Source organism: Drosophila biarmipes, unplaced genomic scaffold (assembly GCF_025231255.1).
Source record: "Drosophila biarmipes strain raj3 unplaced genomic scaffold, RU_DBia_V1.1 ptg000058l, whole genome shotgun sequence".
NCBI classification, from domain to species: Eukaryota; Metazoa; Arthropoda; class Insecta; order Diptera; family Drosophilidae; genus Drosophila; species Drosophila biarmipes.
In genome coordinates, this window is record NW_026114557.1 from 1 (window position 1) to 24644 (window position 24644).

Here is a 24644-nt window from a genome sequence, read left to right on the forward strand (position 1 = left end):
GTCCCTGTGTGTACTGAACACCGAGATCAAGTCAGCATTTGCCCTTTTGCTCTATGTGTGGTTTCTGTCCGCACTGAGCTGGCCTTGGGACACCTCCGTTATTATTTGAGAGATGTACCGCCCCAGTCAAACTCCCTACCTGGCAATGTCCTTGAATTGGATCATACCTGAGTAATTGGAGTTATACCAAATTTTCAAATCAAAAATACATAAATGCACCGTTTTATTAAAGAATTTGTTTGCGATTATATAACAAACTCGTGATACTTTGATCAAGAAGCTTGCATCAAAACCCAATACCATAAGATATAATAAATATATCCGTATAATGGCTAGGAAATGATACACGTTCCATTTAATCAAGTAAGTAAGGAAACAATAAGAGTAGTGGTATTTCATTGGCGATACCAAACCGAGGTCTAATATCTCCCACTTATTCTACACCTCTTATGTCTCCTTACACTGCCAGATTAGAGTCAAGCTCAAAAGGGTCTTCTTTCCCCGCTAATTATTCCAAGCCCGTTCCCTTGGCTGTGGTTTCGCTAGATAGTAGATAGGGACAGTAGGAATCTCGTTAATCCATTCATGCGCGTCACTAATTAGATGACGAGGCATTTGGCTACCTTAAGAGAGTCATAGTTACTCCCGCCGTTGACCCGCGCTTACTTGAATTTCTTCACTTTGACATTCAGAGCACTGGGCAGAAATCACATTGTGTCAACACCCGCTAGGGCCATCACAATGCTTTGTTTTAATTAGACAGTCGGATTCCCCAAGTCCGTGCCAGTTCTGAATTGATTGTTAATTGATAATCGTTATAATTAATAAGAACTAATTGGTTTAACCCAATTAGTATTCTTAAAAATTTTAGCAAGAAAGTTCCACAATTGGCTACGTAACTAAACTATCCGGGGAACAAGTAACTAACATAAATGCTAGAAACTCTATTTACCCAGAACGAGCACATAAACCATGTTATTGTTTCCCAATCAAGCCCGACTATCTCAATCTTCAGAGCCAATCCTTATCCCGAAGTTACGGATCTAATTTGCCGACTTCCCTTACCTACATTATTCTATCGACTAGAGACTCTTCACCTTGGAGACCAGCTGCGGATATTGGTACGGCCTGTTGAGAAGTTTGCGTGTCCCCACCATAAATTTTCAAGGTCCGAGGAGAAAATATCGACACAACAGTATATGTCATGCTCTTCTAGCCCATCTACCATATCTCTCTGCGAAAGACTTCCATGGTAGTACGGCTATAAAACAGAAAAGAAAACTCTTCCGATATCTCTCGACGGCTTCTTTATGGTCGTTCCTGTTGCCAGGATGAGCACGAGGCCCATATTTAATAACAAACGGATACTCAACAGGTTACGGAATTGGAACCGTATTCCCTTTCGTTCAAAATTATTCAAGTATATTAATTTAGCTAGATTTTATATAATATATATATTTGTTTGGCATTTGTATTTTACTTGAAAATTTTCGGCTTTCGCCTTGAACTTAGGACCGACTAACTCGTGATCAACCACTGTTCACACGAAACCCTTCTCCACTTCAGTCCTCCAAGGTCTCATTCGATTATTTGCTACTACCACCAAGATCTGTACCAATGGCAGCTCCATGCAGGCTTACGCCAACACTTCTACGCATACCATTGTACCTTCCTACTCACTAAAGTTTCAAAATTTATATTACAAGTAATATAAATCATCTACTTTAGCGGTAATGTATAGGTATACAACTTAAGCGCCATCCATTTTAAGGGCTAGTTGCTTCGGCAGGTGAGTTGTTACACACTCCTTAGCGGATTTCGACTTCCATGATCACCGTCCTGCTGTTTTAAGCAACCAACGCCTTTCATGGTATCTGCATGAGTTGTTAATTTGGGCACCGTAACATTACGTTTGGTTCATCCCACAGCGCCAGTTCTGCTTACCAAAAGTGGCCCACTGGGCACATTATATCATAACCTTGAACTTCATATCAAGAAAGTTAAGGTTCTTACCCATTTAAAGTTTGAGAATAGGTTAAGATCGTTTCGACCCTAAGGCCTCTAATCATTCGCTTTACCAGATAAGATTATTTTATATAATATTAAAATGCACCAGCTATCCTGAGGGAAACTTCGGAAGGAACCAGCTACTAGATGGTTCGATTGGTCTTTCGCCCCTATACTCAATTCTGACAATCGATTTGCACGTCAGAACTGTTTCGGTCTTCCATCAGGGTTTCCCCTGACTTCAACCTGATCAAGTATAGTTCACCATCTTTCGGGTCACAGCATATATGCTCAAGGTACGTTCCAGTTAGAGGCATAAATAATATAAATATCATTATACATAACTATATAGAACGCCCCGGGATTGTGTTAATTAGCTATAAATAGTTAAAAAACTAATCCCATTATTAGTCAAGTTAATTACGCTATTAGGTTTATATCCCAATAACTTGCACATATGTTAGACTCCTTGGTCCGTGTTTCAAGACGGGTCCCGAAGGTATCCTGAATCTTTCGCATTGTTAATCCTACAAGTGCATATAATAAACACAAAAATCAATGATAATTATGCCATTATATAATTCCGAAAAATTAACGCACTGTATTCATATAAATCTATCAGCACTTTATCAAATTAATAACATTTATTCTGTGTTAAAATGCAAGCAAATTAATTTGAATAAACTATAAGTTATATTTTATGATAAATTTGGTATGCTAATAGATTACAATGTCCTTATATGGAAAAAATGCACACTATTATCATAATATTGTTTAAATATTACAATTCTAATGATGAATTTTCCATAACGGATATTCAGGTTCATCGGGCTTAACCTCTAAGCAGTTTCACGTACTGTTTAACTCTCTATTCAGAGTTCTTTTCAACTTTCCCTCACGGTACTTGTTTACTATCGGTCTCATGGTTATATTTAGTTTTAGATGGAGTTTACCACCCACTTAGTGCTGCACTATCAAGCAACACGACTCTTTGGAAACATCATCTAGTAATCATTAACGTTATACGGGCCTGGCACCCTCTATGGGTAAATGGCCTCATTTAAGAAGGACTTAAATCGTTAATTTCTCATACTAGAATATTGACGCTCCATACACTGCATCTCACATTTGCCATATAGACAAAGTGACTTAGTGCTGAACTGATTTCTTTTCGCTCGCCGCTACTAAGAAAATCCTTGTTAGTTTCTTTTCCTCCCCTAATTAATATGCTTAAATTCAGGGGGTAGTCCCATATGAGTTGAGGTTGTGTATAACTTTTATATGCAATTAATTCTTTATATATAATGATAAAACATTTTATTAAATTCGTTATATTAATAATATCTGTATATAAATGGCATTTGTTTGATTTAACGAATCAACGAAGAACAATAATATTGTCAACGGTTTTCTATTTTCTAATCATTAATAAGAGACAATTCTAGATAAATTTTTATGCTAGACATTTCTCAGTATCATTTGATTGAAAAAGAAAATATTTCTCTTCGTTTTTCACATTCAAATTATTTACTAATGTGAGATAATGTTTTTCATATATTTTTTAATATTATGAATAAAATAATTAAATTATTATTATCCAATAATATACCATATGCTTATAAAATTTCATTATAAAATTTGTATAAGCAACTTAATTAGCATAGTCTTACAACCCTCAACCATATGTAGTCCAAGCAGCACTATAAAATTAATTAAAGTACATAACAGCATGGACTGCGATATGCGTTCAAAATGTCGATGTTCATGTGTCCTGCAGTTCACACGATGACGCACAGTTTGCTGCGTTCTTCATCGACCCATGAGCCGAGTGATCCACCGCTTAGAGTTTTATAAATTGGTTTCTTAATTTTGTCAAATATGTTTTTATTGAAAGAAATTAAAAATACACCATTTTACTGGCATATATCAATTCCTTCAATAAATTTATTTTTATACCTAAAACGAATGCTGCGAAATGTCTTAGTTTTATATAACCAATATATATCAAAGTATTTCTTTTTAAATTGCATTTATTGTAAATAAATATATATATATATATATATTAATACTTTTTTAGCGATATAAATTGAAATTTATATAAAACATTAACCTGTATAAAACCAGGTACAACATTGTACATTTTAGGTTGTTGCATTATCCAATGTATGCGCATAACTGAGATGAACAATACATATCGCAACGCGTGTATATTATGGTCCATATACACACAGTATTTTAATTGTGTTTATATACAATAATAATTTAATATTATTATTTTAATAATTCGATTTGCTTGTTCGAATTTTTATTTGTTTGTTTTGGCTGCTTATTATTTCTCTCATATGTATTAAATACAATATATAATTTTAATATTTGCATTATTTCGATTTGCTTGTTCGAAATTTCATTTGATCTATATTAGATCATATACATTTTGGCAATTCATATTTTATTTGTATTACTATAATGTATTTATTATAATATAAACAAATATTTTATTAACGGTAAGGATATACAATAATAATTTAATATTATTATTTTAATAATTCGATTTGCTTGTTCGAATTTTTATTTGTTTGCTTTGGCTGCTTATTATTTCTCTCATATGTATTAAATACAATATATAATTTTAATATTTGCATTATTTCGATTTGCTTGTTCGAAATTTTATTTGATCTATATTAGATCTCATATACATTTTGGCAATTCATATTTTATTTGTATTATTATAATGTATTTATTATAATATAAACAAATATTTTATTAACGGTAAGGATATACAATAATAATTTAATATTATTATTTTAATAATTCGATTTGCTTGTTCGAATTTTTATTTGTTTGCTTTGGCTGCTTATTAATTTCTCTCATATGTATTAAATACAATATATAATTTTAATATTTGCATTATTTCGATTTGCTTGTTCGAAATTTCATTTGATCTATAATAGATCTCATATACATTTTGGCAATTCATATTTTATTTGTAATACTATAATGTATTTATTATAATATAAACAAATATTTTATTAACGGTAAGGATATTAAAACATTAATGATCCTTCCGCAGGTTCACCTACGGAAACCTTGTTACGACTTTTACTTCCTCTAAATAATCAAGTTCGGTCAACTTTTGCGAAACAACCGTAACACGCAAGGCGTCACAGTGATCACGTCCGGAGACCTCACTAAATAATTCAATCGGTAGTAGCGACGGGCGGTGTGTACAAAGGGCAGGGACGTAATCAATGCGAGTTAATGACTCACACTTACTGGGAATTCCAAGTTCATGTGAACAGTTTCAGTTCACAATCCCAAGCATGAAAGTGGTTCAGCGGTTTACCCGGACCTCTCGGTCTAGGAAATACACGTTGATACTTTCATTGTAGCGCGCGTGCAGCCCAGGACATCTAAGGGCATCACAGACCTGTTATTGCTCAATCTCATTATTGCTAGACGCAATTTGTCCATTTAAGAAGCTAGTGTCCTTATAATGGGACAAAACCAACAGGTACGGCTCCACTTATATAAACACATTCAAACACAATAAACATTTTACTGCCACCATGAATGAAGGCTATATAAGCTTCAACACCATAATCCTGAAGATATCTATTTAATATATTTGAGTCTCGTTCGTTATCGGAATTAACCAGACAAATCACTCCACGAACTAAGAACGGCCATGCACCACCACCCATAGATTCGAGAAAGAGCTATCAATCTGTCTTACACACTTATGTTCGGACCTGGTAAGTTTTCCCGTGTTGAGTCAAATTAAGCCGCAGGCTCCACTCCTGGTGGTGCCCTTCCGTCAATTCCTTTAAGTTTCAGCTTTGCAACCATACTTCCCCCGGAGCCCAAAAGCTTTGGTTTCCCGGGAAGCGACTGAGAGAGCCATAAAAGTAGCTACACCCAATTGCTAGCTGGCATCGTTTATGGTTAGAACTAGGGCGGTATCTGATCGCCTTCGAACCTCTAACTTTCGTTCTTGATTAATGAAAACATCTTTGGCAAATGCTTTCGCTTAAGTTAGTCTTACGACGGTCCAAGAATTTCACCTCTCGCGTCGTAATACTAATGCCCCCAAACTGCTTCTATTAATCATTACCTCTTGATCTGAAAACCAATGAAAGCAGAACAGAGGTCTTATTTCATTATCCCATGCACAGAATATTCAGGCATTTGAAGCCTGCTTTAAGCACTCTAATTTGTTCAAAGTAATTGTACCGGCCCACAATAACACTCGTTTAAGAGCACTAATGCAGGTTTTTAAATAGGAGGAACATATGAAAAAATACAAGTATCTAAGCACATGTAAGAACTCCACCGGTAATACGCTTACATACATAAAGGTATAGTACTAACCACAATTGTAAGTTGTACTACCCGTATGAAGCACAAGTTCAACTACGAACGTTTTAACCGCAACAACTTTAATATACGCTATTGGAGCTGGAATTACCGCGGCTGCTGGCACCAGACTTGCCCTCCAATTGGTCCTTGTTAAAGGATTTAAAGTGTACTCATTCCAATTACAGGGCCTCGGATATGAGTCCTGTATTGTTATTTTTCGTCACTACCTCCCCGAGCTGGGAGTGGGTAATTTACGCGCCTGCTGCCTTCCTTAGATGTGGTAGCCGTTTCTCAGGCTCCCTCTCCGGAATCGAACCCTGATTCCCCGTTACCCGTTGCAACCATGGTAGTCCTAGATACTACCATCAAAAGTTGATAGGGCAGACATTTGAAAGATCTGTCGTCGGTACAAGACCATACGATCTGCATGTTATCTAGAGTTCAACCAATATAACGATCTTGCGATCGCTTGGTTTTAGCCTAATAAAAGCACATGTTCCATAAGGTTCATGTTTTAATTGCATGTATTAGCTCTAGAATTACCACAGTTATCCAAGTAACTGTTAACGATCTAAGGAACCATAACTGATATAATGAGCCTTTTGCGGTTTCACTTTTAATTCGTGTGTACTTAGACATGCATGGCTTAATCTTTGAGACAAGCATATAACTACTGGCAGGATCAACCAGAATAATGTTTTTATTCATATTTCATTCATATTTTTTGAATAGAAATTAGCAATATATATGTTGTTATAGATTTTATTTCTATCGAATACGGCCATTTTTATATAGCATTCGTATACGTTTGTTTTCCAATTTATACTTGTTTCGCCACTAATAATAACAAGTTTTTATTGATGTCAAAAAGAATCATATTCTTTATAAACACAATATTTATTTTTCATATATTTTCTTTATATATGCACATTTCATTCTAAAATATCATTTTTGTTCGACATACATAATATATTGTATCCACACATGTACAATTTTTGTTTAACCAATATAAGATATTGAGTTAATCATTTGTATTTTGACGATAAATTTAAAATTTATCTATATATATCCATATAAGTCTCTGGTAATATATAAAATAGAACCGAGTGTATATATATAATTATTACTACTATATTTATTTCTTAAATAATATATACTTATATATTATTTATATATATACTCTTTATTATATATTATATAATTTCTTAAATAACTCTCTTAATAGCTATTTTTTATTATCAACAATATAAGTTGATATTAATATTGAAAATGTATTCATAATTACATTTTTATATTTCTTTGGTAGACTTTTATGTACTATTATTATTTAATAATACACATATAATATAAATCATGTTAGCCTACCTCCTAAAATTAACGATAAAATTCGGAAACAATTTGTTATTCTATGTACAATAGAAACTTGGCCTTTGTTTCAACGTTATTATCTTTGGGCTTAAAATATTAACCGCGGAGCCAAGTCTCGTATTCAAATAAATGAATAAAGAAACAAATTTGACGGATAATATCTTCTCTACTGACATATGTCAATAGCAGACGGCCGGCCCATTGACCATCCTATAGTAGTTTTTGGACACGCTGTCTCCCATTCGGGTATATTCAATTTACTTTGCCACTCACCCATATAGTGTTCTCTTATATAATAAGACAACGCACTTTTATATTCATTATATGGATATATTGCCTTCCTCATATTTGCCACACCACCTATAGTAGTTTTTGGACACGCTGTCTCCCATTCGGGTATATTCAATTTACTTTGCCACTCACCCATATAGTGTTCTCTTATATAATAAGAAAACGCACTTTTATTTTCATTATATGGATATATTGCCTTCCTCATATTTGCCACACCACCTATAGTAGTTTTTGGACACGCTGTCTCCCATTCGGGTATATTCAATTTACTTTGCCACTCACCCATATAGTGTTCTCTTATATAATAAGAAAACGCACTTTTATTTTCATTATATGGATATATTGCCTTCCTCATATTTGCCACACCACCTATAGTAGTTTTTGGACACGCTGTCTCCCATTCGGGTATATTCAATTCTCTTTGCCACTCACCCTTATAGTATTCTCTTATTTAATAAGAATACTAAAATACTTCTCATATTATAGATGTAATCTATTAACTTCTCAATATCCATACGGTTTATGTATGGTATTGACAAAATCCTATGCATTTGCATAAGATTTATTTTGCCACAATTTATAGTACTAGTGCCGCCCTCACTAGGTATAAATATCTCATTTCGCTAGTAGTGTATGGGCAAATTCTACTAGCTATTCTCATAAATATGTCACTTATATGCCATATCTATACAATTCATGCACTTTTATATGTATATTTGCTATATTATACATTATTATGCCTTATAGGTATTATACCTATAAGCCACATCCATACGATTGCTTAATATAAATATATGTATAATTTTTTATACATATTTTTTTTTTATTTATGTATGGTTTTTTATTCATATCCATATACTGTATTCACTTTTATATGGATATGATTGGCGTTTTATATAGTATTGACAAAATCATAAGTTTGACCAATACGAGGAGAGGTCCGCCAACGACCACCTCCCTATAGGTGTTTTTGGACACGCTGTCTCCCATTCGACTGCTTACTATACTAGGGGCTACCCGCTCCGTATGATATTCTCTCATATAACAAGAGAATGCAAGAAATATTCGTATTTTATGAATATAATCCATTTATTTTTCAATATCCATACGTTTTACTTAGTTTTTTGTACGGTATTGACAAAATCCTATGCATTTGCATAAGATTTATTTTGCCACAATTTATAGTACTAGTGCCGCCCTCACTAGGTATAAATATCTCATTTCGCTAGTAGTGTATGGGCAAATTCTACTAGCTATTCTCATAAATATGTCACTTATATGCCATATCTATACAATTCATGCACTTTTATATGTATATTTGCTATATTATACATTATTATGCCTTATAGGTATTATACCTATAAGCCACATCCATACGATTGCTTAATATAAATATATGTATAATTTTTTATACATATTTTTTTTTTATTTTTGTATGGTTTTTTATTCATATCCATATACTGTATTCAATTTTATATGGATATGATTGGCGTTTTATATAGTATTGACAAAATCATAAGTTTGACCAATACGAGGAGAGGTCCGCCAACGACCACCTCCCTATAGGTGTTTTTGGACACGCTGTCTCCCATTCGACTGCTTACTATACTAGGGGCTACCCGCTCCGTATGATATTCTCTCATATAACAAGAGAATGCAAGAAATATTCGTATTTTATGAATATAATCCATTTATTTTTCAATATCCATACGTTTTACTTAGTTTTTTGTACGGTATTGACAAAATCCTATGCATTTGCATAAGATTTATTTTGCCACAATTTATAGTACTAGTGCCGCCCTCACTAGGTATAAATATCTCATTTCGCTAGTAGTGTATGGGCAAATTCTACTAGCTATTCTCATAAATATGTCACTTATATGCCATATCTATACAATTCATGCACTTTTATATGTATATTTGCTATATTATACATTATTATGCCTTATAGGTATTATACCTATAAGCCACATCCATACGATTGCTTAATATAAATATATGTATAATTTTTTATACATATTTTTTTTTATTTATGTATGGTTTTTTATTCATATCCATATACTGTATTCACTTTTATATGGATATGATTGGCGTTTTATATAGTATTGACAAAATCATAAGTTTGACCAATACGAGGAGAGGTCCGCCAACGACCACCTCCCTATAGGTGTTTTTGGACACGCTGTCTCCCATTCGACTGCTTACTATACTAGGGGCTACCCGCTCCGTATGATATTCTCTCATATAACAAGAGAATGCAAGAAATATTCGTATTTTATGAATATAATCCATTTATTTTTCAATATCCATACGTTTTACTTAGTTTTTTGTACGGTATTGACAAAATCCTATGCATTTGCATAAGATTTATTTTGCCACAATTTATAGTACTAGTGCCGCCCTCACTAGGTATAAATATCTCATTTCGCTAGTAGTGTATGGGCAAATTCTACTAGCTATTCTCATAAATATGTCACTTATATGCCATATCTATACAATTCATGCACTTTTATATGTATATTTGCTATATTATACATTATTATGCCTTATAGGTATTATACCTATAAGCCACATCCATACGATTGCTTAATATAAATATATGTATAATTTTTTATACATATTTTTTTTTATTTATGTATGGTTTTTTATTCATATCCATATACTGTATTCACTTTTATATGGATATGATTGGCGTTTTATATAGTATTGACAAAATCATAAGTTTGACCAATACGAGGAGAGGTCCGCCAACGACCACCTCCCTATAGGTGTTTTTGGACACGCTGTCTCCCATTCGACTGCTTACTATACTAGGGGCTGCCCGCTCCGTATGATATTCTCTCGTATAACAAGAGAATGCAAGAAATATTCGTATTTTATGAATATAATCCATTTATTTTTCAATATCCATACGTTTTACTTAGTTTTTTGTACGGTATTGACAAAATCCTATGCATTTGCATAAGATTTATTTTGCCACAATTTATAGTACTAGTGCCGCCCTCACTAGGTATAAATATCTCATTTCGCTAGTAGTGTATGGGCAAATTCTACTAGCTATTCTCATAAATGCCTTCTTTATGCCATATCTATACAATTTATGCACTTTTATATGTATATTTGCTAATATTATACATTATTATGCCTTATAGGTATTATACCTATAAGCCATATACATACGATTTCATTTTTTTATTTATATATGGTTTTGTATTTATAACCATATACCGTATTTACTTTTATAAGGATATGATTGGCGTTTTATATAGTATTGACAAAATTATAAGTTTGACAAACACTTTTTTAAGTCTTTTAGTTAAAATTGTCATTTTTAATTGACTATCTAAACACTAGATATATTTGCACATGGAGCAAAGAGTATAAAAATTGGTCGCGTCACTAATAATATCGCGATACATTTTTACTACCATCAAAATACCACATACGTTTATATGTCCTCTTTATTTAATTTGGTTTCTAAACCTCAGGAATAGTTTTAATTATATGTGCGCTCTAAGTTGAATGAATTTCTTGAATCTCTTTACTTGAATTTCTAAGACTTAAAAATATTTATAAATAGATGTCCTATTGCATAATATTTTTTTATCGCTTCACTTATAAAATAACGATCCTGCCTTTCTACCTTTGAATAAACATTCATATAAACATGGAGAAAAAAACGTTCGCGTCACTAACAGTATGTGACGATAAAATTTTGCTAACATTAAAAGGAACATATTTTTATATGTCAACTCTTAGTTGAATTGGTCTATTGCTTAAGATTCTAGACCTTAGGAATATTTTTATATTATATGTTTGCCAATCTTCGCGTCACTAAAAAGATGACGATTCATATTGTTATTATTAGATGGTCGAGTTGTACTTATATTGATATGTTAATCAAATTGGTCTCTTACTTGAAAATCTAGACCTTAGGAATATTTTTATATTATATGTTTGCCAATCTTCGCGTCACTAATAAGATGACGATTCATATTATTATTAGATGGTCGAGTTGTACTTATATTGATATGTTAATCAAATTGGTCTCTTACTTGAAAATCTAGACCTTAGGAATATTTTTATATTATATGTTTGCCAATCTTCGCGTCACTAATAAGATGACGATTCATATTATTATTAGATGGTCGAGTTGTACTTATATTGATATGTTAATCAAATTGGTCTCTTACTTGAAAATCTAGACCTTAGGAATATTTTTATATTATATGTTTGCCAATCTTCGCGTCACTAATAAGATGACGATTCATATTGTTATTATTAGATGGTCGAGTTGTACTTATATTGATATGTTAATCAAATTGGTCTCTTACTTGAAAATCTAGACCTTAGGAATATTTTTATATTATATGTTTGCCAATCTTCGCGTCACTAATAAGATGACGATTCATATTGTTATTATTAGATGGTCGAGTTGTACTTATATTGATATGTTAATCAAATTGGTCTCTTACTTGAAAATCTAGACCTTAGGAATATTTTTATATTATATGTTTGCCAATCTTCGCGTCACTAATAAGATGACGATTCATATTGTTATTATTAGATGGTCGAGTTGTACTTATATTGATATGTTAATCAAATTGGTCTCTTACTTGAAAATCTAGACCTTAGGAATGTAATATATAAAGGATTAAAAATTCGCCACAAAGCCAAGCAAACAATCAATGCATACAAATAGATTGTTGGTTGAACTTTATATAAGAAGTTCAACACAACAAATAAATTATGCAATTTTATTATCGAATCATCAAGCAAAGGATAAGCTTCAGTGGATCGCAGTATGGCAGCTGCTCAACCACTTACAACACCTTGCCTGTTACAAAAGTCGTTTACAATTGATTCTAGGCTTTGTCATTGTATTAAATAATGCTTTTATATGTAACTAGCGCGGCATCAGGTGATCAAAGATCCTCCCAATTTACTATGTTACAAATTACATTGGCATCACATCCATTGTCGTTTAAAAAGTAAATTATAAACTTTAAATGGTTTAGAAGCCATACAATGCAAATTGCCCCTTATTTATCATTGCAGTCCAGCACGGATACGACCTTAGAGGCGTTCAGGCATAATCCAACGGACGTAGCGTCATACCACTGTTCGCTCGAACAAGTATTGTGCCATTGGTCCGTACCTGCGGTTCCTCTCGTACTACGCAGGAATGCTGTCGCAACAACGTTTTGTCATTAGTAGGGTAAAACTAACCTGTCTCACGACGGTCTAAACCCAGCTCACGTTCCCTTGCATGGGTGAACAATCCAACGCTTGGTGAATTTTGCTTCACAATGATAGGAAGAGCCGACATCGAAGGATCAAAAAGCGACGTCGCTATGAACGCTTGGCCGCCACAAGCCAGTTATCCCTATGGTAACTTTTCTGACACCTCTTGTTAAAAACTCTTTAAACCAAAAGGATCGATAGGCCGAGCTTTTGCTGTCCCTGTGTGTACTGAACACCGAGATCAAGTCAGCATTTGCCCTTTTGCTCTATGTGTGGTTTCTGTCCGCACTGAGCTGGCCTTGGGACACCTCCGTTATTATTTGAGAGATGTACCGCCCCAGTCAAACTCCCTACCTGGCAATGTCCTTGAATTGGATCATACCTGAGTAATTGGAGTTATACCAAATTTTCAAATCAAAAATACATAAATGCACCGTTTTATTAAAGAATTTGTTTGCGATTATATAACAAACTCGTGATACTTTGATCAAGAAGCTTGCATCAAAACCCAATACCATAAGATATAATAAATATATCCGTATAATGGCTAGGAAATGATACACGTTCCATTTAATCAAGTAAGTAAGGAAACAATAAGAGTAGTGGTATTTCATTGGCGATACCAAACCGAGGTCTAATATCTCCCACTTATTCTACACCTCTTATGTCTCCTTACACTGCCAGATTAGAGTCAAGCTCAAAAGGGTCTTCTTTCCCCGCTAATTATTCCAAGCCCGTTCCCTTGGCTGTGGTTTCGCTAGATAGTAGATAGGGACAGTAGGAATCTCGTTAATCCATTCATGCGCGTCACTAATTAGATGACGAGGCATTTGGCTACCTTAAGAGAGTCATAGTTACTCCCGCCGTTGACCCGCGCTTACTTGAATTTCTTCACTTTGACATTCAGAGCACTGGGCAGAAATCACATTGTGTCAACACCCGCTAGGGCCATCACAATGCTTTGTTTTAATTAGACAGTCGGATTCCCCAAGTCCGTGCCAGTTCTGAATTGATTGTTAATTGATAATCGTTATAATTAATAAGAACTAATTGGTTTAACCCAATTAGTATTCTTAAAAATTTTAGCAAGAAAGTTCCACAATTGGCTACGTAACTAAACTATCCGGGGAACAAGTAACTAACATAAATGCTAGAAACTCTATTTACCCAGAACGAGCACATAAACCATGTTATTGTTTCCCAATCAAGCCCGACTATCTCAATCTTCAGAGCCAATCCTTATCCCGAAGTTACGGATCTAATTTGCCGACTTCCCTTACCTACATTATTCTATCGACTAGAGACTCTTCACCTTGGAGACCAGCTGCGGATATTGGTACGGCCTGTTGAGAAGTTTGCGTGTCCCCACCATAAATTTTCAAGGTCCGAGGAGAAAATATCGACACAACAGTATATGTCATGCTCTTCTAGCCCATCTACCATATCTCTCTGCGAAAGACTTCCATGGTAGTACGGCTATAAAACAGAAAAGAAAACTCTTCCGATATCTCTCGACGGCTTCTTTATGGTCGTTCCTGTTGCCAGGATGAGCACGAGGCCCATATTTAATAACAAACGGATACTCAACAGGTTACGGAATTGGAACCGTATTCCCTTTCGTTCAAAATTATTCAAGTATATTAATTTAGCTAGATTTTATATAATATATATATTTGTTTGGCATTTGTATTTTACTTGAAAATTTTCGGCTTTCGCCTTGAACTTAGGACCGACTAACTCGTGATCAACCACTGTTCACACGAAACCCTTCTCCACTTCAGTCCTCCAAGGTCTCATTCGATTATTTGCTACTACCACCAAGATCTGTACCAATGGCAGCTCCATGCAGGCTTACGCCAAACACTTCTACGCATACCATTGTACCTTCCTACTCACTAAAGTTTCAAAATTTATATTACAAGTAATATAAATCATCTACTTTAGCGGTAATGTATAGGTATACAACTTAAGCGCCATCCATTTTAAGGGCTAGTTGCTTCGGCAGGTGAGTTGTTACACACTCCTTAGCGGATTTCGACTTCCATGATCACCGTCCTGCTGTTTTAAGCAACCAACGCCTTTCATGGTATCTGCATGAGTTGTTAATTTGGGCACCGTAACATTACGTTTGGTTCATCCCACAGCGCCAGTTCTGCTTACCAAAAGTGGCCCACTGGGCACATTATATCATAACCTTGAACTTCATATCAAGAAAGTTAAGGTTCTTACCCATTTAAAGTTTGAGAATAGGTTAAGATCGTTTCGACCCTAAGGCCTCTAATCATTCGCTTTACCAGATAAGATTATTTTATATAATATTAAAATGCACCAGCTATCCTGAGGGAAACTTCGGAAGGAACCAGCTACTAGATGGTTCGATTGGTCTTTCGCCCCTATACTCAATTCTGACAATCGATTTGCACGTCAGAACTGTTTCGGTCTTCCATCAGGGTTTCCCCTGACTTCAACCTGATCAAGTATAGTTCACCATCTTTCGGGTCACAGCATATATGCTCAAGGTACGTTCCAGTTAGAGGCATAAATAATATAAATATCATTATACATAACTATATAGAACGCCCCGGGATTGTGTTAATTAGCTATAAATAGTTAAAAAACTAATCCCATTATTAGTCAAGTTAATTACGCTATTAGGTTTATATCCCAATAACTTGCACATATGTTAGACTCCTTGGTCCGTGTTTCAAGACGGGTCCCGAAGGTATCCTGAATCTTTCGCATTGTTAATCCTACAAGTGCATATAATAAACACAAAAATCAATGATAATTATGCCATTATATAATTCCGAAAAATTAACGCACTGTATTCATATAAATCTATCAGCACTTTATCAAATTAATAACATTTATTCTGTGTTAAAATGCAAGCAAATTAATTTGAATAAACTATAAGTTATATTTTATGATAAATTTGGTATGCTAATAGATTACAATGTCCTTATATGGAAAAAATGCACACTATTATCATAATATTGTTTAAATATTACAATTCTAATGATGAATTTTCCATAACGGATATTCAGGTTCATCGGGCTTAACCTCTAAGCAGTTTCACGTACTGTTTAACTCTCTATTCAGAGTTCTTTTCAACTTTCCCTCACGGTACTTGTTTACTATCGGTCTCATGGTTATATTTAGTTTTAGATGGAGTTTACCACCCACTTAGTGCTGCACTATCAAGCTCTTTGGAAACATCATCTAGTAATCATTAACGTTATACGGGCCTGGCACCCTCTATGGGTAAATGGCCTCATTTAAGAAGGACTTAAATCGTTAATTTCTCATACTAGAATATTGACGCTCCATACACTGCATCTCACATTTGCCATATAGACAAAGTGACTTAGTGCTGAACTGATTTCTTTTCGCTCGCCGCTACTAAGAAAATCCTTGTTAGTTTCTTTTCCTCCCCTAATTAATATGCTTAAATTCAGGGGGTAGTCCCATATGAGTTGAGGTTGTGTATAACTTTTATATGCAATTAATTCTTTATATATAATGATAAAACATTTTATTAAATTCGTTATATTAATAATATCTGTATATAAATGGCATTTGTTTGATTTAACGAATCAACGAAGAACAATAATATTGTCAACGGTTTTCTATTTTCTAATCATTAATAAGAGACAATTCTAGATAAATTTTTATGCTAGACATTTCTCAGTATCATTTGATTGAAAAAGAAAATATTTCTCTTCGTTTTTCACATTCAAATTATTTACTAATGTGAGATAATGTTTTTCATATATTTTTTAATATTATGAATAAAATAATTAAATTATTATTATCCAATAATATACCATATGCTTATAAAATTTCATTATAAAATTTGTATAAGCAACTTAATTAGCATAGTCTTACAACCCTCAACCATATGTAGTCCAAGCAGCACTATAAAATTAATTAAAGTACATAACAGCATGGACTGCGATATGCGTTCAAAATGTCGATGTTCATGTGTCCTGCAGTTCACACGATGACGCACAGTTTGCTGCGTTCTTCATCGACCCATGAGCCGAGTGATCCACCGCTTAGAGTTTTATAAATTGGTTTCTTAATTTTGTCAAATATGTTTTTATTGAAAGAAATTAAAAATACACCATTTTACTGGCATATATCAATTCCTTCAATAAATTTATTTTTATACCTAAAACGAATGCTGCGAAATGTCTTAGTTTTATATAACCAATATATATCAAAGTATTTCTTTTTAAATTGCATTTATTGTAAATAAATATATATATATATATATATTAATACTTTTTTAGCGATATAAATTGAAATTTATATAAAACATTAACCTGTATAAAACCAGGTACAACATTGTACATTTTAGGTTGTTGCATTATCCAATGTATGCGCATAACTGAGATGAACAATACATATCGCAACGCGTGTATATTATGGTCCATATACACACAGTATTTTAATTGTGTTTATATACAATAATAATTTAATATTATTATTTTAATAATTCGATTTGCTTGTTCGAATTTTTATTTGTTTGTTTTGGCTGCTTATTATTTCTCTCATATGTATTAAATACAATATATAATTTTAATATTTGCATTATTTCGATTTGCTTGTTCGAAATTTCATTTGATCTATATTAGATCATATACATTTTGGCAATTCATATTTTATTTGTATTACTATAATGTATTTATTATAATATAAACAAATATTTTATTAACGGTAAGGATATACAATAATAATTTAATATTATTATTTTAATAATTCGATTTGCTTGTTCGAATTTTTATTTGTTTGCTTTGGCTGCTTATTATTTCTCTCATATGTATTAAATACAATATATAATTTTAATATTTGCATTATTTCGATTTGCTTGTTCGAAATTTTATTTGATCTATATTAGATCTCATATACATTTTGGCAATTCATATTTTATTTGTATTATTATAATGTATTTATTATAATATAAACAAATATTTTATTAACGGTAAGGATATACAATAATAATTTAATATTATTATTTTAATAATTCGATTTGCTTGTTCGAATTTTTATTTGTTTGCTTTGGCTGCTTATTAATTTCTCTCATATGTATTAAATACAATATATAATTTTAATATTTGCATTATTTCGATTTGCTTGTTCGAAATTTCATTTGATCTATAATAGATCTCATATACATTTTGGCAATTCATATTTTATTTGTAATACTATAATGTATTTATTATAATATAAACAAATATTTTATTAACGGTAAGGATATTAAAACATTAATGATCCTTCCGCAGGTTCACCTACGGAAACCTTGTTACGACTTTTACTTCCTCTAAATAATCAAGTTCGGTCAACTTTTGCGAAACAACCGTAACACGCAAGGCGTCACAGTGATCACGTCCGGAGACCTCACTAAATAATTCAATCGGTAGTAGCGACGGGCGGTGTGTACAAAGGGCAGGGACGTAATCAATGCGAGTTAATGACTCACACTTACTGGGAATTCCAAGTTCATGTGAACAGTTTCAGTTCACAATCCCAAGCATGAAAGTGGTTCAGCGGTTTACCCGGACCTCTCGGTCTAGGAAATACACGTTGATACTTTCATTGTAGCGCGCGTGCAGCCCAGGACATCTAAGGGCATCACAGACCTGTTATTGCTCAATCTCATTATTGCTAGACGCAATTTGTCCATTTAAGAAGCTAGTGTCCTTATAATGGGACAAACCAACAGGTACGGCTCCACTTATATAAACACATTCAAACACAATAAACATTTTACTGCCACCATGAATGAAGGCTATATAAGCTTCAACACCATAATCCTGAAGATATCTATTTAATATATTTGAGTCTCGTTCGTTATCGGAATTAACCAGACAAATCACTCCACGAACTAAGAACGGCCATGCACCACCACCCATAGATTCGAGAAAGAGCTATCAATCTGTCTTACACACTTATGTTCGGACCTGGTAAGTTTTCCCGTGTTGAGTCAAATTAAGCCGCAGGCTCCACTCCTGGTGGTGCCCTTCCGTCAATTCCTTTAAGTTTCAGCTTTGCAACCATACTTCCCCCGGAGCCCAAAAGCTTTGGTTTCCCGGGAAGCGACTGAGAGAGCCATAAAAGTAGCTACACCCAATTGCTAGCTGGCATCGTTTATGGTTAGAACTAGGGCGGTATCTGATCGCCTTCGAACCTCTAACTTTCGTTCTTGATTAATGAAAACATCTTTGGCAAATGCTTTCGCTTAAGTTAGTCTTACGACGGTCCAAGAATTTCACCTCTCGCGTCGTAATACTAATGCCCCCAAACTGCTTCTATTAATCATTACCTCTTGATCTGAAAACCAATGAAAGCAGAACAGAGGTCTTATTTCATTATCCCATGCACAGAATATTCAGGCATTTGAAGCCTGCTTTAAGCACTCTAATTTGTTCAAAGTAATTGTACCGGCCCACAATAACACTCGTTTAAGAGCACTAATGCAGGTTTTTAAATAGGAGGAACATATGAAAAAATACAAGTATCTAAGCACATGTAAGAACTCCACCGGTAATACGCTTACATACATAAAGGTATAGTACTAACCACAATTGTAAGTTGTACTACCCGTATGAAGCACAAGTTCAACTACGAACGTTTTAACCGCAACAACTTTAATATACGCTATTGGAGCTGGAATTACCGCGGCTGCTGGCACCAGACTTGCCCTCCAATTGGTCCTTGTTAAAGGATTTAAAGTGTACTCATTCCAATTACAGGGCCTCGGATATGAGTCCTGTATTGTTATTTTTCGTCACTACCTCCCCGAGCTGGGAGTGGGTAATTTACGCGCCTGCTGCCTTCCTTAGATGTGGTAGCCGTTTCTCAGGCTCCCTCTCCGGAATCGAACCCTGATTCCCCGTTACCCGTTGCAACCATGGTAGTCCTAGATACTACCATCAAAAGTTGATAGGGCAGACATTTGAAAGATCTGTCGTCGGTACAAGACCATACGATCTGCATGTTATCTAGAGTTCAACCAATATAACGATCTTGCGATCGCTTGGTTTTAGCCTAATAAAAGCACATGTTCCATAAGGTTCATGTTTTAATTGCATGTATTAGCTCTAGAATTACCACAGTTATCCAAGTAACTGTTAACGATCTAAGGAACCATAACTGATATAATGAGCCTTTTGCGGTTTCACTTTTAATTCGTGTGTACTTAGACATGCATGGCTTAATCTTTGAGACAAGCATATAACTACTGGCAGGATCAACCAGAATAATGTTTTTATTCATATTTCATTCATATTTTTTGAATAGAAATTAGCAATATATATGTTGTTATAGATTTTATTTCTATCGAATACGGCCATTTTTATATAGCATTCGTATACGTTTGTTTTCCAATTTATACTTGTTTCGCCACTAATAATAACAAGTTTTTATTGATGTCAAAAAGAATCATATTCTTTATAAACACAATATTTATTTTTCATATATTTTCTTTATATATGCACATTTCATTCTAAAATATCATTTTTGTTCGACATACATAATATATTGTATCCACACATGTACAATTTTTGTTTAACCAATATAAGATATTGAGTTAATCATTTGTATTTTGACGATAAATTTAAAATTTATCTATATATATCCATATAAGTCTCTGGTAATATATAAAATAGAACCGAGTGTATATATATAATTATTACTACTATATTTATTTCTTAAATAATATATACTTATATATTATTTATATATATACTCTTTATTATATATTATATAATTTCTTAAATAACTCTCTTAATAGCTATTTTTTATTATCAACAATATAAGTTGATATTAATATTGAAAATGTATTCATAATTACATTTTTATATTTCTTTGGTAGACTTTTATGTACTATTATTATTTAATAATACACATATAATATAAATCATGTTAGCCTACCTCCTAAAATTAACGATAAAATTCGGAAACAATTTGTTATTCTATGTACAATAGAAACTTGGCCTTTGTTTCAACGTTATTATCTTTGGGCTTAAAATATTAACCGCGGAGCCAAGTCTCGTATTCAAATAAATGAATAAAGAAACAAATTTGACGGATAATATCTTCTCTACTGACATATGTCAATAGCAGACGGCCGGCCCATTGACCATCCTATAGTAGTTTTTGGACACGCTGTCTCCCATTCGGGTATATTCAATTTACTTTGCCACTCACCCATATAGTGTTCTCTTATATAATAAGACAACGCACTTTTATATTCATTATATGGATATATTGCCTTCCTCATATTTGCCACACCACCTATAGTAGTTTTTGGACACGCTGTCTCCCATTCGGGTATATTCAATTTACTTTGCCACTCACCCATATAGTGTTCTCTTATATAATAAGAAAACGCACTTTTATTTTCATTATATGGATATATTGCCTTCCTCATATTTGCCACACCACCTATAGTAGTTTTTGGACACGCTGTCTCCCATTCGGGTATATTCAATTTACTTTGCCACTCACCCATATAGTGTTCTCTTATATAATAAGAAAACGCACTTTTATTTTCATTATATGGATATATTGCCTTCCTCATATTTGCCACACCACCTATAGTAGTTTTTGGACACGCTGTCTCCCATTCGGGTATATTCAATTCTCTTTGCCACTCACCCTTATAGTATTCTCTTATTTAATAAGAATACTAAAATACTTCTCATATTATAGATGTAATCTATTAACTTCTCAATATCCATACGGTTTATGTATGGTATTGACAAAATCCTATGCATTTGCATAAGATTTATTTTGCCACAATTTATAGTACTAGTGCCGCCCTCACTAGGTATAAATATCTCATTTCGCTAGTAGTGTATGGGCAAATTCTACTAGCTATTCTCATAAATATGTCACTTATATGCCATATCTATACAATTCATGCACTTTTATATGTATATTTGCTATATTATACATTATTATGCCTTATAGGTATTATACCTATAAGCCACATCCATACGATTGCTTAATATAAATATATGTATAATTTTTTATACATATTTTTTTTTTATTTATGTATGGTTTTTTATTCATATCCATATACTGTATTCACTTTTATATGGATATGATTGGCGTTTTATATAGTATTGACAAAATCATAAGTTTGACCAATACGAGGAGAGGTCCGCCAACGACCACCTCCCTATAGGTGTTTTTGGACACGCTGTCTCCCATTCGACTGCTTACTATACTAGGGGCTACCCGCTCCGTATGATATTCTCTCATATAACAAGAGAATGCAAGAAATATTCGTATTTTATGAATATAATCCATTTATTTTTCAATATCCATACGTTTTACTTAGTTTTTTGTACGGTATTGACAAAATCCTATGCATTTGCATAAGATTTATTTTGCCACAATTTATAGTACTAGTGCCGCCCTCACTAGGTATAAATATCTCATTTCGCTAGTAGTGTATGGGGAAATTCTACTAGCTATTCTCATAAATATGTCACTTATATGCCATATCTATACAATTCATGCACTTTTATATGTATATTTGCTATATTATACATTATTATGCCTTATAGGTATTATACCTATAAGCCACATCCATACGATTGCTTAATATAAATATATGTATAATTTTTTATACATATTTTTTTTTTATTTTTGTATGGTTTTTTATTCATATCCATATACTGTATTCAATTTTATATGGATATGATTGGCGTTTTATATAGTATTGACAAAATCATAAGTTTGACCAATACGAGGAGAGGTCCGCCAACGACCACCTCCCTATAGGTGTTTTTGGACACGCTGTCTCCCATTCGACTGCTTACTATACTAGGGGCTACCCGCTCCGTATGATATTCTCTCATATAACAAGAGAATGCAAGAAATATTCGTATTTTATGAATATAATCCATTTATTTTTCAATATCCATACGTTTTACTTAGTTTTTTGTACGGTATTGACAAAATCCTATGCATTTGCATAAGATTTATTTTGCCACAATTTATAGTACTAGTGCCGCCCTCACTAGGTATAAATATCTCATTTCGCTAGTAGTGTATGGGCAAATTCTACTAGCTATTCTCATAAATATGTCACTTATATGCCATATCTATACAATTCATGCACTTTTATATGTATATTTGCTATATTATACATTATTATGCCTTATAGGTATTATACCTATAAGCCACATCCATACGATTGCTTAATATAAATATATGTATAATTTTTTATACATATTTTTTTTTATTTATGTATGGTTTTTTATTCATATCCATATACTGTATTCACTTTTATATGGATATGATTGGCGTTTTATATAGTATTGACAAAATCATAAGTTTGACCAATACGAGGAGAGGTCCGCCAACGACCACCTCCCTATAGGTGTTTTTGGACACGCTGTCTCCCATTCGACTGCTTACTATACTAGGGGCTACCCGCTCCGTATGATATTCTCTCATATAACAAGAGAATGCAAGAAATATTCGTATTTTATGAATATAATCCATTTATTTTTCAATATCCATACGTTTTACTTAGTTTTTTGTACGGTATTGACAAAATCCTATGCATTTGCATAAGATTTATTTTGCCACAATTTATAGTACTAGTGCCGCCCTCACTAGGTATAAATATCTCATTTCGCTAGTAGTGTATGGGCAAATTCTACTAGCTATTCTCATAAATATGTCACTTATATGCCATATCTATACAATTCATGCACTTTTATATGTATATTTGCTATATTATACATTATTATGCCTTATAGGTATTATACCTATAAGCCACATCCATACGATTGCTTAATATAAATATATGTATAATTTTTTATACATATTTTTTTTTATTTATGTATGGTTTTTTATTCATATCCATATACTGTATTCACTTTTATATGGATATGATTGGCGTTTTATATAGTATTGACAAAATCATAAGTTTGACCAATACGAGGAGAGGTCCGCCAACGACCACCTCCCTATAGGTGTTTTTGGACACGCTGTCTCCCATTCGACTGCTTACTATACTAGGGGCTGCCCGCTCCGTATGATATTCTCTCGTATAACAAGAGAATGCAAGAAATATTCGTATTTTATGAATATAATCCATTTATTTTTCAATATCCATACGTTTTACTTAGTTTTTTGTACGGTATTGACAAAATCCTATGCATTTGCATAAGATTTATTTTGCCACAATTTATAGTACTAGTGCCGCCCTCACTAGGTATAAATATCTCATTTCGCTAGTAGTGTATGGGCAAATTCTACTAGCTATTCTCATAAATGCCTTCTTTATGCCATATCTATACAATTTATGCACTTTTATATGTATATTTGCTAATATTATACATTATTATGCCTTA

General features: G+C 33.2%; 4 non-coding genes and 1 pseudogene across 4 annotated transcripts; all 5 read right to left on the minus strand.

Annotated features, from left to right (window-relative positions):
- LOC127012367 (large subunit ribosomal RNA) lies at positions 1-3274 on the minus strand (annotated as a pseudogene; the record flags this gene model as incomplete).
- A 402-nt stretch (positions 3275-3676) lies between these two features.
- On the minus strand, positions 3677-3855 carry LOC122817921 (5.8S ribosomal RNA). Its single transcript, XR_006367465.1, has one exon. It is a non-coding gene; the product is annotated as a 5.8S ribosomal RNA (ribosomal RNA).
- A 1205-nt stretch (positions 3856-5060) lies between these two features.
- LOC122817923 (small subunit ribosomal RNA) lies at positions 5061-7056 on the minus strand. The gene has a single exon (XR_006367467.2). It is a non-coding gene; the product is annotated as a small subunit ribosomal RNA (ribosomal RNA).
- A 10094-nt stretch (positions 7057-17150) lies between these two features.
- LOC127012368 (5.8S ribosomal RNA) lies at positions 17151-17329 on the minus strand. The gene has a single exon (XR_007765866.1). It is a non-coding gene; the product is annotated as a 5.8S ribosomal RNA (ribosomal RNA).
- A 1205-nt stretch (positions 17330-18534) lies between these two features.
- On the minus strand, positions 18535-20529 carry LOC127012370 (small subunit ribosomal RNA). The gene has a single exon (XR_007765868.1). It is a non-coding gene; the product is annotated as a small subunit ribosomal RNA (ribosomal RNA).
- Positions 20530-24644: the final 4115 nt, after the last annotated feature.